Source organism: Excalfactoria chinensis, chromosome 6 (genome assembly GCF_039878825.1).
Source record: "Excalfactoria chinensis isolate bCotChi1 chromosome 6, bCotChi1.hap2, whole genome shotgun sequence".
Classification (NCBI taxonomy): domain Eukaryota; kingdom Metazoa; phylum Chordata; class Aves; order Galliformes; family Phasianidae; genus Excalfactoria; species Excalfactoria chinensis.
Genome location: NC_092830.1, coordinates 8624740 through 8642014, shown reverse-complemented (window position 1 = coordinate 8642014; position 17275 = coordinate 8624740). Strand labels below are relative to the sequence as shown.

Sequence of the window (17275 nt, the reverse complement as noted above, 5' to 3'; positions counted from 1 at the left end):
CCAGGATCCTCCCCTTTGCAGTCCTCATTTAAGGGCTGGTAGGGGATGGTGGGGTTACCTTTTGTTACAGGTATCTGAATAAGGGAGGTTTTCTGTAGGTAAGTGGTGGGTTTACTTAATTTTGTTCCTGTGGCTGTTCTTTTCTTTAAGTAAATTTTAGCTTTTTGTGGTTTGGGATTTATTTATTTATTTATTTATTTTCCTGTATGTTGTGTTCTTGTATGTTGTTGGAAGCTTGAAACAAAAAGCATTCAGAGTTGAGAAACATTGTTAGTGTTCCAACATCTGCTGCTTAGGAAAGTCCTGCTGTTGTGTAGTACCGTTGTTGTGGAAATCTACTGTGCCTGGGTGAGCCACTTTAAACAGGCAGGCTTGTCTACATTTATTTTTCCACTTTTAAGGGAAGGAGTAGCAGCTTCTCAAAGGTGCAGGAGAAGCAGGAGTAAACAGGTATGAATTATGGACCAATGCTGTGAAGTTTTGTAAGTTAAGACATACGAGTTGTCTCTAGAGTTTCTTTTTTGCTGTTTACCTTATTTTCTCAAGCTTACAGATACACTTTTATGTCTGTTTTATATTCATTATTTCAGGTTAGGGTAGTGTGAAGCTGCCTGTTCTAGAGAAAAAAGCCTGGCTTGATAGGTCTGAGAGGTGACTCATGAATGTCATTGTCTAGTTCAATTGCTCTTTAGTACTAGTGGAAATTGTTTTTTTACTCGAATGTACAGAACTGTGAGTTTTGGAGGTTATTACTTGACATATAATGTAAATGTTTTGGCAGCCTGCTCAGCTCATAGGATTCATAAATTAGCAGGTAGCGGTTGAGGTTACCAAGAGCAACTGTAAAGATCAAGCAAGTGATTATATTATGCAAAACAAGGGAAGATTTTGAGAATTGGAAATTACATGCCCTTCCTGTAGGGTTACGAATCTTGCTCTGATAAGGAACAGGGTCTTTAGGGACGTGTAGACATCCCTTTGTAGCCGGGAGCCTGAATGCCAGTGTTGATTTCTGAATAGAAGATGGTGTTCAGTGGTAATACTGTTTTTGTAATTCCTACAGAGTCTTCAGAGTAAATCCCCACAGAGACTACAGTCATGTAACATTTACATAGGGTGGAAAAAATAACATCCCAGGAGCTAGAGTGCATTCATTATACTCTCTATTCAGTACTGTGCGAGTAGGCTGTAAAGCTGGGCATATCACAGAGAGGGTTTTGTTAGGAGTCTTCACTGAATGTTTCCTTCCTGAAGTTAATTGTGCTGCATGGTATCCCTTAGCTGCCTCCATTCATATTGATGGAAAACACTCAATGTGGACAGAGACTGACTTGACTTCTTTGGATCAGTTGGGGCAGGGCTGTTTTAATTGGCAAATGTGGGGACAGTTTGTACCTTTGGTCTCCAGCTGTTTGAGCACAAGTATTTTTTTACATTCTTTGAAGGACTGAGTTTATTAATGGCATTACTGGAGTTTATTTTTACTTCTGTAGTTACTAACTTGCTATTGTTTGGGATTTATTTTTTAACTTTTTTAAAGAACGGCCGGCAGCTCACATACTGTTGAGATTTGAAGCTTCTGATATCAGGTGTATGAGGGTAAGGAGAGGTATTAAGAAGTTCCAGTTGGTGGATTCTTAACGTTGTGTCATAGTTAACAAAGTAGTTAGCTTTGAGGGTTCTTTTCCTGCAGAGAGAATGATCTGTGAAGATTATTTGCTGGACTTTTGTTGATCCAGATGGTTATTCCAGAGTAATGTTATCTCAGTAGCTTCCAGCAGTTTATCTTCAAGTGAGAGTTCACTTACTCTCATTTTCTCATTTTAGCTGACATTACTGGCTTTGAAGCTATATCTAGGTTGTGGTCTGCTTAAAACACAGAATGTATTCTCACTTCAGTAAGAGCAACCCATTTTGCAGAGCTGTCTGCAGTGCAGTCCTGCAAGTTATTGAATTATGCGGGCTGTTAATTTCTGCTGTAGGGCAGCCTCTGTGAAGAGCAGAACTAGGAACCTACAATACAGCGTCACCTTTTGGAGGTGAAAAGGAATGGCAGCCTGAAAATACAGGATCTCTTCAGAGGTAAAACAAGGGTAGGGATGTTTATGCAGGCTCCTCCGTGTTCGTGTTCTGCTGTTACTGTGAGGGAGCTCATTTCTGTCTTAGGTACTTTAAAATGTCAGTGTTTGCTGGAACTGCTTTATGTACGTATGCTTTCATATACTATGTGTTGTGAATGATCTGATTGAGTTGCATTTTATCTTGTTCTGTTGTCACAGTGAAAGAAAGGATACAGAATCTGATGGATTTTAGTCTTTTGGCGGCTCATCCAGAGACCTTTTGAAAGAAGTTACAGGAAGTCCCAGCTGATGTGGGTGGATGTGGAACCGAGCTGTACACCAGGTACATTTTTATTTTTGCTGGCACACTCTAATTGAGTGGGTATGAAGCTTCGGAGGAGGGTTTTAGCCGTTATGTGGCTCACTTGTTCCTTATTCTAGGTAGGTCTCTCGGCATGGTGAGCCCTTTCATCTGCCTGGCTTTGCAATAGCCTGAAGCAATGCGTAATCCCTCTCTCCTTTGCTTTTTGAGGTGTATGCTTGTAGCAGGCCTACTTCAACCAGCTCTCTTGTCTGAGTAGGGATGTTTTGTGGTTCTTGTTTTGCTAATAGTCTTGTTTGGGGTGGGAGGGTTTATTTGGCTGATTCGAGGTGTTTCTGCAGTTTTAGGTTCCTTTCACTGGTGCATATGTTGTTGAAAATGAGCTGGTTTCTGTCATCTTTAAACTTCCTAATTGGCAATTATTCCACAAAACCTTCGTTTTTTTCCAGAATATACTGTGAGACTTTTTTCTTTTAGGTCCCTTTAAGATGTTTACTTGGCTCGTCATGCTGTTTTCCGGGTATTTTTGGTGTATAATAAAAGGTTGAAAATGTTTGTTAAGCAGGTGGCTTTAATGCTTTTCAAATGGAATGCATGTTTTTGAGGAAACAAAAGCTAAGAGATTAAGGAGTATCAAGAGAGATGTGTTGGGTATTTAGGTTGGATTATGGATCATTATTTTCAGAGATATCTAAGGATTTACTTTTTTTTTTTTAATTGAGTACACGGGGATAATTAGTGAAAATGAAAAATCATTGAGTGTGATATTTGCCTTGGTTTCATCATAAATTGGTGAAGCGTTACAAAACTCCATGTGCCAAAATGCATGCCCTGAATGCCAGTGCTTTCTTTGCTGGGTGCTGACTCTTCAAACAAGGACAGTTAATTGTGCATGACACCTTCTCCCAAGAAAATAAGTTTCTGTAATGTATGGTTATCTATTTAAAGTAGTACTGTCCATCATTACTAAATTAGCCTAGATAAAAGCTACACGTTGTGAATCAGAGTCTAAAATCAATGCCAGCTCTGATGGGTACTGACTTATTTGGGTACTGAATGCTGCTATGGTCCCACAGACAGGAAGTGCTAGAGGAAATGTGGAGCTGATTCCAAGGGTTTTGGTTTGAGATGTGAACTAGGTGTAGTTGCATCATAACTGATCAGTTTAAGACTGGTGTTTTTCCCTTCGAGTGTAATGCAGTTGTCCAAAATTACTAACCTTCTTCTGGGTCCGTCCACAAGAAGTTGCTTTCTGTGAAGGACTCGGCTCATTGACTGTACTGGGCATCTCCATATGGAAGCGGTTGTTTCATTGACTAGATTAAAGGAGTACAGTGACTTCTTAGAGGAGGGAGGCACTCTGAAGGTGCAGTTCTGCGTACTGCCGAGAGATGGTAGTGCAATTTGTATTCCGAGCAGCCCAGCCACACAGCAATTGCTGTGCATCCTCTCAGCGGATCAGCTTAGTGACATCAGAAACCTGGGTAGCCTGGAATCCCTAGTTAGATTTCTTATCCTAAACTCTTTCTCCAACTAAGTGCTGTTATGTTCTCTCTTAGGCAGCTTACTGGTGGTAGTGAGATGTCTAACACCCCTGAACCCTATTTATGTGCTTGAGGAAACAGCAAGTGACTGCCCATGGAAGATTGCATAGGTGAGTGGAGATGGATCTGACTTCATGCTGAGCTGACCAAATGTTTATTAACTTGTTCTAAAAGTCATGTAAGCATGTCCTCTAACGCTGTGCTTAAGCTGTGACAACTGATACGGCATGAGAACTTATGTTTCTTTTTTTTATGTTTTTATTAATTTTTAGCTTCATTTCTTTATCATCTTCTGTTGTGGTATTAATGTCTCAAGTTATCCATCGTGCTGTCTCTGTATTATATGCTATTTGAAGTTCAAGGTTTTATGTAGGAAAATGCCTCTACTGCATGAATGTAGGCGTCAGCTTAACTCTTTAGAACCTAATCACGGTTTCTTTCTATTTAGTTGTTTTTCTTCGGAGTGTGCTGTCTTACCTATGACACTACACAGGTGCTTCAGTAAGACAGTGTATAATTATTTTGCTGTTTGGATATAGGATTTATTCAGAAGAGGATGAAAATCTCTCATTTAGTTTTTATTTTAAAAAGAAAGAGGTAGTTTGTAATGTGCTGTGGTTGTTGTCTTTGTAATATTGGTTCTCTGGATAGCACATGAGAGCTCCCAGGTAGATAAATCTTTTGTGGGGGCCTGGGCTTAGAGTATGTTCCAGCCACTTGAGACAGCTGCTGCTTCTTCTGTGAGCCCCTGGACTTGTTTTTCCATTAGCTGCTTGGGGAAGAGATCTGCCAATTGACTCCTGTCTTCAGGCAGCGTGAGTAGTTCTTGTCCACGAGACAGGGTTGTGAAGGCTGTGTGGTTTAGAGAAATGCTACCTGCTTCTGTGGTCCATCAATGGTGAATGCCCCTTCATGCAGTGCATGAGGATCTTAGGTAAGCTGTTGGGAAATAGTCTGTAGACAGGCTGCTTTGTCTTGTTTGTCTTTTGAGTATGTCAAGAGAGAAATCTGTGCCCTTGTTTTAATGCATGTTATGTTAATAGAAGTTGAGACTGACTGGTCTGAAGAGAGCTATGTTCTGAGTCACAGCTATCACCTCCAAGGTAGAGCTGTCCTCAGTTTACTGCCTTTGTTTCAACTGGGCTGTAATTGCTTTATTCAGAGTGTGTGGCATATTGGTTTAATTTTTTCTCTAGTTGATAACTATGATATCATTTAATTAATATTTTTTATAATTGAAGGTGTTGTAAAGCAGTGTTGTACTGAGTTGAGGCTGTTCTCAGCAAAGTGTGCAAGGAGCCAGGAGGTAGCAGAGTTAGGAGAGTGGCTTGAATCTGACCTACGGGGGTTGGGTGTTCATCTGTCTTCTGCTCTGGGTTTAGCTGGAGCATTGGTCAGGAGGTGGTGAGCAATTACTTGTGCATCACCAGTTGTTTATATCCATTTATGTATATAAGCTTATAATTCATATCCTTTTCTCTGTTTTAGTAAATAGGCTTATATCAACCTATGTGTTGTTATATAATTTTCCCCCAATTCTCTCCCCGTGCCACTGTAGTTAGTGACTGTGTGGTACTTTGCCACTTGTGAGGTTAAACCTCAGCACTTGCCCAGCAATTTTCTTCCATCTGAAGTTGCTCATTATTGTTTAAATGGCTTGTTCTGATGTTTAACTACTTGTGACTTTTCTTGCCTGTTAAGAGCCTACTCACAGTGTGGCTGTCAGGGAGGCACAGTGCCTACCCGTTTCACAGTGCTCACTAACCATCTATAACTGTGACCACTGCTTTGTGTCTTTTCCAGCCATGTACTTCACAGAATCACAGAATTGTAGGGGTTGGAAGGGACCAGGTTGCACAGGTACGAGTCCAAGTGGGACTTGAATATCTCCAGAGAAGGAGACTCCACAACCCCCTTGGGCAGCCTGTTCCAGTGCACAGTCACACTCACTGTAAAGAAGTTCTTGCGCACATTTGTGTGGATCTTCCTATGTTCCATAGTATGTCCACTTCCCCTTGTCATGTCTCCACACACCACTGAAGAGAGACTGGCCTTGCTGCTATTGCCCCCACACCTCAGATATTTATATACCTGAATTAGATCCCCTCTCAGTTGTCATTTCTCAAGGCTAAACAGTCTGTTTTCTTAGTCTTTCTTCATAGGGGAGATGCTCCAGTCCCTTCACCATCTTTGTGGCCCTCTGCTGGATTTTTTCCAAGAGGTCCCTGTCTTTTTTGGTACTAGGGAGCCCAGAACTGGACACAGTTCTGCAGATGATTCCTTACTGGGGCTGAGTAAAGGATCACCTTGTTCAGCTTGTTCAGTTGCTGACTAACAAGGATAGACCATGCCAGCCCACACAGCCACAGTATTGGGGCCCTCATCTTCCTGTCTCCTAGATAGGCTCCGATATGTTCGCTTGCCCTGCCATGGTTGCGGATAGGTTTGTTTCCTTTGAGCTGAGGGCAAGGCTGTGTAGACAGCATTTTGCTTTTTCTAGTTTTTGCTCTGTTGCACACCTTGCCTCACTGACTCCCATAGGTTCTTTCAGACACTTGAGGTTTTATGTGGCACTGTTATCTAATGTGGAGTGAGCGGCACCGAGGCTCTTATCTCTGTTTTGAGCAGAGGAGATGTACTGAAATTCCTGTTGCTGGAAAAACCTGCTCCCAGGTGATATGGGTACCTCCAGGGGAAGTGAATGGATTAGTTGTAAGAGGCATGCACAGCTGTCGCAGAAACTCTGCAGCAACTGCTGTGCCTGGGAGGGTTTAAGTGGTAAGTGAGTATTTCCTTCTTTTACTAACCAGTCTTTGATTTCTTTCAGAAAAGGACATAATTCCTTCTGGGGAGGGGTGTTCTTAACTAATTTGTCAGTTAATATTATGTTCTTTTGGGTTACAGGCATTTGTTGCTTGGCCAAAAGAGTAATTGTTGATCAGGATGCTTTGACAAGGAATCAACTCGAGTCCTCAGGTTTGTTAGCTGATGGAAGAGGAAGCCAGTTCTGCAGTGTCACTGAAGGCAGGTACGGGTTCACATTTCTGAAATCCTTTTGAGTGTTCTTTAACTAATGGTGTTAATTTTATTTTTAAGAGCAACACGACATTTCAATGAATGTGGCCATAGCTACACCTTGACATGCTGACTTCTTCATGTTTATCCTGTCTTCTCTCTGCTGCTCTATGGGATATGCAGGCTGTTGAGGCTATTAAATCTGGCGGGTGTGTTGTGTGCACGTAGGAAGCAAGTAGATCCCAGCATATAGGGAATGAGTAGCTTTTGCTTCTAGGAGGCTTAAAAGACAGACTAAAAAGCTTTCTCCTTAGTGTCTTAACCTGTTGCTGGAACAGTGCAGTTGACCTGCAGAACAACACTCTGACTAACAAGAGTCAGAATGGAAGGTAGTTCATTTAAGGTATATACACCTGAATGATGTGGAGTTTCCACTACACTACCCTAGCTGTGCAACTAGTGTCCCTCAAGCAGAGATATTTATAGCATGCAAAATGCACACTCATGATTACCCAAAGCAGGTATTGCTAAACCATTCTGCACAGTGGGTTGTCCTATGCTGACTAATACCTTGAATGTTTTCTTGCTTTTCACTCCTTCTTGGACATGCACAATGTATAGTCGAGTCAGTTTGAACGAGTTTTCTTTTACGGTGATTGGTCCAGTGTCTTATCTGAAGGTTTCAGATCTGCAATTCCAGGAGCTTATTCCTTTGAAATGTGCTATGGATAAGCCAAAGTCTTGCCCCCATTCTATCAAACTCCTCCTAATTCCTGCCTATTCCTTCTAAGTTCCTCCCCAAACTCTGTCTCTGCAGTAAGGGGTCCCCGCTTTCTTTGTTTTCTATGCAATTCAAGCGAGGGCCTCCTCCGGCTGTACAGGGGTCGTCCTAGGGTTTCTACCATTATTCACATGAGTAATCGAAATTTAGTAGCTTATGTAAGTACTCTCTGCCTGTGTGGTGTTTTCAGATTGCTGATCAGAATTTCTGTGTTGGTGTTCCTCTCAGAAAAGCAGAGCGATGGAAGCTGAAGCCGTTCTGGGAGTGAATGCTCCTCTACAGTATTGCTTTGGCTTTCAGTGGAGGAGCTGCTGAGAGGAAGGGGTGTGAGAAAGTGTTCTAGAATGCATTGCTTGCTGCTGTGTAACATTGTTTGTCCGTGTTTGCTCGCTACTTTGTGAGGGGAGAAGCAGAGCAAATGCAGCAGGTGCTTCTGGGTAGGTGGTTTTCAGCTTATGTTAGATAGGCAGAGAGGAAAACCTTTGGTACTAACAACCTGCTTGTGAACATGCACTGGAGAACCGTCATGGTGTTTTTCACTTTGAACCTTTAAAGCTTCATAAATGCTCAACTGGACTTCTTATGAAGTGTCTCAGCAGTGCCTTATTGCCAGTGTAAACAAACCATGGTCAAGAGGGGCAGCTGTAAGTCTGGATCTGACTTGCTGAGAACAAGGGAAGTAGCATAGTGAGTAGCGTAGCGTGTTGTTTTAAACCTATTTTTGCCTGCTTGTATTTGTAGATGGTATTTGTCTGATGTGTGGCAATGAGGCCCCACGGTAAGAGGTGGCTGGGAAGTAATGGAACTGCAGCGTACTTGGTATTGCAGTGAAACTATAGAGGAGAGAATGGTGAGTCCTTACCTGGGTTTTTCCTGGTCCAGTGCCAAAGAAGAGTCTTGTTTCCTAGGCTCCTTTCTGAGTCAATGCTTCTGTTGTGCTACTGTTCTATGGAGTCTATGGACAGGAAATTTTTATGCTGTGGATTAAAGCATCTCGTTGAAAACAAGCATGCAAATATCCAAAATGCATGAGAAATACAGAATGCAGCTAGTTTATTTGAATTGCTCTATTGTGTTTCTGTGATTTGTTGTTTCCTAGGAGTCCTGTAGGCTTTTTGTGAGCTGTGGCAAAAATCATAACAGTTAGCAGGTGACTGCCATTAAGTGACTAGAGAGATTTGCTTGCTGAAAGGAATGGATGAGACACGTTTGTAGTACTACTACATATATTGAATGCTTCTTTTACACAGGTTGTGTTGTGTTTGGTCTGAAGGTATTTCTTAGTACTTCAGCTTCATTTTGCATATGTATACCTAGAAATGCTTGTCTTCTTACAAAGCAAAAGAGATTTCTGTACTTCTTTTCTTGCCCTTTTTCCTCATGCACAGTCAGTATTCCTCAGTTTCCTTCAAATTATCTGTAAAAATGGTCTTTCTGTGATGTGAGCTGTAGAGCTAATCTTCCAGCCAGCTGCTGAGGTGAGTGGTGTGCTTTCCTGATGGCATGCCACAGAAATGTTCAAAGTCTAAAACAGCACACAGCAAATGCTCAGTGCATAGGTAAAGGGCTGTTTGCTGGCAGGCTTCAGCTGAAAGCAGTTAATCAACTTGTTGTCTCGATTAAACTTGGGAAGCTGCTGCCTGTGTATATAAAATTAAAACAAGGAATGCATGTCTGTCCTCAGTTATTTCCAGAGGTGCTGAGGTATGGATGAACACTGTCAGAGCTGTTTTGTTGAAGGTTTGTTCTGGAACATCCAGGCAAGCATCATTAGGTCTTCTACTTTTCCACTTTGCATCACATACTGCTTTTTTTCCCTCATCTCATCTGCAGCGTTAACTGTTTTTGATTAGATCTTACCTGTGCTTGCTGATGTGCTGAAGGCTATGGGGGAGGGACTTCTTTAAGGGTGTGCAGTGGCAGGATGGATGAAAATAGCTTTAAACTGGAAAAGGGTAGATTTGAACTAGAAATTGGAAAGAAATGTTTTACTGTGAGGGCGGTGAGATGCTGGAATGTGCTGCCCATTGAGGTTATGAATCCCTCCGCCCCTTCCCAAGCATTCAAAGCCAGGCTGGATGAGGCATGAAGCAACTTTGTCTAGAGGGAGGTGTCCCTGCTGACAGCAGGGCAATTGCAACTAGGTGATCTTCTAAATGTTCCTTTCAACCCAAATGATTTAGTGATTCCACGAGTATTCTTAATGTTCATCCACACCTGTGGGTACTTTAGAGACCTTTCATTGCCCTTTTTTCAAGTCTATTCTGTTAGTTATTAAATCCATCTCTAGGTCAGTCATGTTGTTGTTCTCCACTTGGTTAAATAAAATGAAAACCATGGTATGCAATGCAGCCGCTTTAAATACAGGAAACAGAACAATTACGGTAGTCAAATCTCCCTTGAACACCAGAAGCAGAAAGTGTCCTTTTGTAAATGCGTTGCTGTTAGCCTTACTCACTGTATTGCATTTGGGAAAGCAACTGTGGGGCACGCTGTAGGTTCAAGATTCACCCCTAAGGAAGAGTGGATGTTTTTCAACCAGGAGGTTAAGAGGTCAATTGTGTAGGGTGGACAGCCTACAGTGTAGTGGCAACTCAGGTGAAGGCAGAAAGCCAAGGGACTGCTGCCTTCCTTCCTTACCTGTGGCAGAGCAGACTTTGGGCCTGTGTTGCTTTAAATGTGTTTAATAGGATCCACTGTGGCTTTGTATTTCTCTCTCCTGTTTTAGATACCTTGCCTTTCAGCTTGCTGGAAATTTTGAACGGAACGGGCATCAGCAATATACACAGTTGTATTAGCTCTGTTGTTTTCCCATGCTTGCAAGATGATCTCTTGACCTCCACAGGCAAGCCCTATGCTTTCTTCTAATTGCAATTTCTTGTTTATGGGATTTAGCTGTCAATGTTGCTGTGCTGTTTTGATAGTGTAGGAAGAGTATTGTGGTGGCTGTCAGTTATTTCCGCTTACCTCTGATGGCTCCCAGCGCATGTAACTGAGTAGCACGGAACCTGTTAAGTTTCAAGGCTGAATCTGCAATTTCCCTCATAGACTGTTCTTGAGGCTAGTTTTCTTCCTGGCCTCCTCTTCTTTGCCCAGTGTCTTCAGTAGATGCTTTACCTACTGCTCCTTAAGGTCTAGTATAATGTCCCTGTTACAGATTCCCATGACAAAGCCAGACAAAGTCTAGTGTGATACATAAAAAGATAGATTTATTCAATTAAGCAATTAATTCTTAGTTTCCCTTGTTCACAACACAATTTATAGTTTACAATGCTGTTTACTTTCCAGGACACCTGAGAAAGCACCATTGAATTTCGATCTGACTAACAAACTGATCCCTTACCTATCACAGTCCCAATCTACTCGAATTCAGGTGCTGTTTTTTATAGCCTTACTGTGGCATGTGAGCCTGCAGGCAAAGTTCCTACTTCATTCTGTTTCCCTAATGAAAGAAGCAGAGCTGGTTACTTAAGGGCTGAAAATGGACTGTGAGATTTCTTATGTTTTTTTGTGTGTGTGTCACTAGATTTCTGCTTAGCTGGTATCCTCAATAGCCAAGCAGGGCCTTTGGCCTCCTTTACAATTAGGTTGTGAACATGTAAAAGCAAGTAGACAGCAAACTGTTGTGATTAGTGTTAACTCGAACACTGCAGCATCTGACTTCTCAGTTCACAATGGTGTTGAGACAGTGTTTTTGAGTTTCACTGTCTTAAGGAATTTTATTCATTTTGTCTGTTTTCCTGGTACCCTCTTAGTTTTTCTGTGATTGAGGCTCAACTCTCACATGGATTTTTGGGATCCAGGAATACACCAGGATATTTCCTTTGTTCCCAATAGCTATAGAGAATGTAATGTCTTTTATGCTCCAATTGATGGACTGGATTAGGTGAGCCATAATTAGTGCATCTCTGGCAATAGGAGTAGGAAGACTTGATGTGTGGGTAGGGTGATCAGGGGAAAATTCTCGAATATGTGCTTAAGTACCTAAATCCTTAATCAGGGTATCCTTGGCTAGAATTATTTTGAATTTAAACCTCCTTCAAAGTCCTGCACACCCTGCAGGGTTTTCACTCTACTTTTCATTGTCTCTTAGCTGAATGCCCCTCAGTGTATGTCCCAATTTGCAGCTCATTCCAGTGCAGAGCATCTAGCTCCTCACTTTCTACTGTCCATCCCCCTTCTGCCTCAGCAACATAGTTGACAACCTATCCAACTTTGTGCTACAGCTCCTCCTTTCCCGGTGAGTAACTCCCAGAACCTCTCCTCCTGCACCTCTTCACCCCATGACAGATAAAATGCTTCTTGTGCTTGCCTCCTAGCCCTTTAAAAACTCCCCCAAAGCCTTCTGCTCTCTAATGTACTCCACTCCTGCATTCAATCTTTTCTACTACATTCTAGTATATGCAGCTGGACAAACAGGAGGCCTTTTCCCCCACAGAATTTCAAGTTCCTCAGTGCAGGAATCTCAGCGTATGTCCCTTTTCTCCTCCTTGTGCTTCAAGGCAGCAAAGCAGGTTAAGTCAGGCTAGGCGTATACTAGCCCTTTGTGCGGTGTGAGAATGGATGACTCCAGGTAAGGTCTGGAAGAACACTAAGGCTAGCAATACTTCAGTGTGGTACTTTTTAAGTACATTGTTGCTACTCTTATTTCTCTTGCCAAGTAAGCTGTACAGGATTCAACTCAGCTTAAGAAGCAAATTCAGCCCTTATAGGGGCTTTTGAGCTGTTTGGCGTGTTTAGCCATGTGATTATTTGTGTGTTATTTGTGGTCACATGTTAACACCACAGTTTGTGAGATGAGAAGTGTTTTCAAACCAAAGGGATTTGGATGCATTATTTCTGGTTTGGCACTTTTGATGAATGCAGTCTTGTAGAGTAATTGTTATTACCCCAGTGTTTCCTACATGTGTGTTTGAAAAGTTTGCTTACATAGATGTAAGTCTGTGGAAAACAGTAATGTTGACACATAGTGGCTTAGCAGGAGCTCACTGTAGAGTTGTGCAGCTTCTCTCTTTTCCCTGGGGACAGTCAGGAGCTACTGCAACCTGCAGTGAAAACTTCACCGGCCTTGGGCTTTCTCTAAGACATGGAGGTTGTAATGAAATAATTTTGGCTGAACTGTTTATTTGCTCTGTGTGGAAGAGGAGTGACAGCGCATTACCAAGCAGAATACTGACAGCACTGAAACTGTTTTCCCCACTGAAGAACAGGAGCAGGCGGTGAAGGACTACTGTAGTGCATTCTCTTCACAGATTACCAACAGGCAACTAGATGCCTTTCTAGAAGGGATCGGTCTTGCCAGGGTCAGGTCTATGGGTCACAAGTGAGTATGTTGATATTAAATACATGTGAAGTGAGGTCAGCATAAATGAATACCAACTTGGCACCTGAACCTAGATCCAAGCTATTTCACTTGCTGTTTTTAAAATGCTGCTGGTAGTATAATTTTACAGTTTTACCTGAGGTTTGCATTTGTTAATTTCATCCTGAAAGCTGTTAATTCACGTTCTATCTTGTGCCAGTCAGTCGCCATCCTACTGCTTCTGTTTCCAAGATGTCTCGGTACTCTTATGGTATTGATATGTTGATTCCCTTCAAAGCTTCTTCCATTCTGTCCCGGAGACCTTTCCTGAACAAAGAGCCTGGGGGGTGATTCCAGTCCTTACCTATATCTCTTCAGGCACATCCTTAGATACGTCACTACTTGTATATTTGTACAGTGTGTACTAGAAAACATTAAAACACATGTTGTTGCTAGTTTATATACTGTTAATTATTTTAACTTCTCCTCTTTAGATCCTTTATTACTCAGGCCTTATTTGTCCAGCACCAAATATCGGTAGTTTTATTTAGACAGCTGGACAGACAGGAGCTGCACCCTTTGTACCTAAAACTTCTACCTAGGAACTACAAATTTCTTTACTTATATATTCTTACTTTGTTCTAAATGCAGAAACAAACACTTGATTCCCACGCTATGGCAGCTCCTGTTATATTTCTGAGTGTTTGCAAGCTGTGACTGGGTCAAATCAGAAGTAAGTCTTGCTTAACCTCTTGATCTTTGAATTGTACTGTGCCAGGATGATACAGCTTTTTAGGTACTGCATTCTCTGCTGGAAAGAGTGACAAATTCGTGGAAGATAAACCTATTGAAGATCGTTAACTATAGAGAAACCACCTTTACCAGAACTGGAATCGCACATAGCTGAAGATGTAGGAGCCCTCTGGGGAGTGCCATTATTTGCCTGATAAAAGGGTATGCTCTTCTGCAGGCATCTACCATCAGCTGCCGTTCAAATTGCTAGGATTTCATTTGCCTTTAAAGGAAAGCACATAACAGGGAAGAGGGTGAGCAGCCTAGTCCTCGTCCCCTCGTTCAGTGGGTCTTGAGGGCAGAAAAGGCTAATTAGGAGTGTTCCCCTGTTGAATGCTTGTTCCATTAATTCTTGAGCACTATGTGGTTGGTGCGTGATTTTTATATTAACTTTAACTAATGGAGGGCAACCAGGTTTTGTGTAATGCCAAATTGTAATAAAATATTTTATATGTAAAATATATATAATAAAAAATAAAAACACAACTACTGATAGGACTGTAGGTCTCTGTACATGCTCATCATGGAATTCATGGTGCGTTTTCTGGTTCTTCACTGATATTTCCTGGTAGATGTATGATGCTGGTTTGGTGGCGATTTCTTAATGTGTTGCCATATTGCTGTAGAGAATTGTACTTCAAAGGAGCTGTGATCTACAAATAACCACTTCTCAAAGAAGTGTTCATTGTTTTCTTTGTACTTTGTAATGTGAAACCAGAGTCCAGTAATTTTCACCATTTATTAAAGAAAAAATACACCAGAATGGCCTTTATTCTTCCTGCAGTCTCACACTTCCAGCCGTCCCCAGCTGTAAACTGGAGCCTGATGAGCTCTTAGTTGCCTGGTGTGCAATGTGAGAGAAATCAGAAACTTTCTCTGCTAACTTTCCTCTGCTTATGTTACATTGTTGCAGCTCCATCTTCCCACACCTTTAATTTTCTGTCTGCTGCTTTAATTTTAGTTTGTTATTAGTAGTGTTGAACTGCTATCTAGCTGCATCAATATAGAGTTTTCCTAAATGAGCATGAATTGCTTTGTTTTCCTGATGCTTATGCTGCAATGAGAATGCCCCGATGCTTACATGTTATCTTAGAAAACAGTTAGGAGAGGATGAAAAAGATTTGTCCAAATGCTATTAGAAGGTGATGGGGCTTTCTTATTTCTTAAGTTAGGGTCTGAAGATGATGTGTTTTTTACCTCCATTGTGTTTCTCTTATCTTTTTAGCCATGGTTAAAATTACTTTTAGTGTTATTGCCTCGACTTATCACACACTGCACAATATTGACTGGAGATGGATTTGAGTGCTGATGTACAGTGAGCTTGTAACTTGAATTGAGCATTACAGCGATGTTTGCCATGTATTTGGCATAAGTTTTAACTTGTCATTTCTTGTAGGTGTGGATGTCTTTTAGCCTCTCTGGAATACTCAAAATACTGAAATCAAGAACTACAAGTATGTAAGGTTAATACGTAAGAGTACAAGGCTGTCTATATGAATTCCCAAAGTTTAGCCAACCCAGTATCCAGTGTGTAACAGCAGCCTGCAGAAAATGCTTAGGAAGCATTGAACAAGATGCACTTACGGTGTACATTTCACTGGGTATCCTTCTGTCCTTCAGAAAGCTGCAGCTGAGTGCCTGCCTCAACCACAGGTAGCTCTGTGTTTAGCAGCCTTTGTGTATAGATGATAGGTTTGTTTCAACATCTGTAAGACAAACTGGACACAAAATCCTGTGGCAAAGTATTCACTCAGTGTTTGAAGATATGAAGATGCATTTCTTAAGTTCACTTTGTGTTTTCTATCTAATGTCTCTGTGGAGAACATCGCTTAGTTCTTTAATAGGAAAAAAAGCTATGAATTATTCCCTTGTCTGTATAGCAACCAGAATTACTCATTGTCATGGTAGAAGAGCCAAGAGAAAATAAAGCTTGCTCACTGAGTGTTGCTTGTGTGTTGGATAGTGTGATTACACATATCTGGGACTTAGTCCTGCCTATGAGAGGCATTTCTGTTTCTAGGTAATGTTTACAAATGGTACAGATGTTTTTACTGTGGTGGTCTATTTCAGGGGGAGAAATTCAATGAAAAAAAATACTTCAAAAAACTAAAATTGAGCTTTATTTGGGAGACCTAAATTAGTATTCTGATCACCATCCTCTTCCAGAGCAAAATAATATGATTCAGATTAAGCAGTAGAGTATGATTTTTATATATTGAAGCTAGTATCAGCATGTAAAACCTACCTTAAATCTGAATTTATTAGATTTTTACTGTGTGGTTTATAATTGTTTTGCTTTACGCTCCAGTCCTTGGAATCTCCACTGTTACATTTATGTAGTTGTCAGAGGGTTTTCTGATACTTCCTGCGTAGCTCACTGGTGGAAATTAAAACTTTATTAAGAACAATGTCCATACTTCATTCAACATTAAGAAGTATTGAGAGCTCTGTGTGTTGTTAAGATTTGTCTGCTCTGGAACCAATGGCAAAACGTCTGCCAAGAGGTGCTCAGTTTAATAGTAGCGCAGTGCTAAGCAGGTCCTGCATCAAGCTACTAATGTACAGTCAGTGTTATGAGGATGTCAGCGTGGGCCTGTGTATGGAATATTAATTCCCCAGTCATTCATTTGTTGTATGCATGTGAAGACACTGTATAGGAAGTGAATGGTTGTTTTGTATGCTCAGATTTTTTTTTTAAACAACTTCCTTTTTTCTGCATTGCAAATATCTATAAAATTGAAGCTTTCTTAAAGGTGTATTAGAGTGATGAAATAACTATAAAAGGAGATGACAGGATTTGAAATTCCAGATACCTCCTATGACATTATTGGAAGTACATTAAGTGAATTGATGGCTTGTTCTTAAAAAATAAAATTGTTCTTGTTCATAGCTACTTAAATCTGCAAACTGATGGTATCTTTTTCAAATATTTTCTGTTGCAAAATTTACATTCACGCTACTCTACATGTGAACTGTGAAAACAGGACTGCCCTGAAAGTAATGGCTTCCTCCCAGGGTGTATTTAATGTTTCTGAGGTCAAACAGATCCTTTTTGATTTTGCAGTAGCAGCTATGTATCCAGTATTTTGCACTGTATTTCTGTATGTCTCTTGTAATAAAGCCTTCATGAGGTGGAATACTCTATGCTCATATTCAGTCAATTTCAGCTTGAAGAAAATCTGTCTATGCAAACTCCAATACGGGGCTGATTCACAACAGTCTGCTTTTAACAACCTGAATAATGCTATGATTCTTACTGTTCAGGTATTACTGCTAAAGCTTAGAAGGTTTTTCTGCACTGTAGTCCTTATCAACCAATTTGTGTCATTACATATTAGTAAACTGGTTGAGAACTGTTATGTTGTGGGGACCCGTCAGCAGCACGCACCACCACTTGCCCAGGTAGAGCAGACATCCCCGCTAGTCAAATGTGTAAGACTGAGTCATGCTGGGCTCTGT

At 41.1% G+C, this 17275-nt stretch overlaps 1 long non-coding RNA gene across 1 annotated transcript; it reads left to right on the top strand.

Moving 5' to 3' along the window:
* Positions 1 to 16214, top strand: LOC140254246 (uncharacterized). The gene is made up of 6 exons (XR_011904105.1): positions 1 to 98; positions 2280 to 2403; positions 3942 to 4036; positions 6831 to 6954; positions 13676 to 13757; positions 15213 to 16214. It is a non-coding gene; the product is annotated as an uncharacterized lncRNA (long non-coding RNA).
* The last annotated feature ends 1061 nt before the right edge of the window (positions 16215 to 17275 follow it).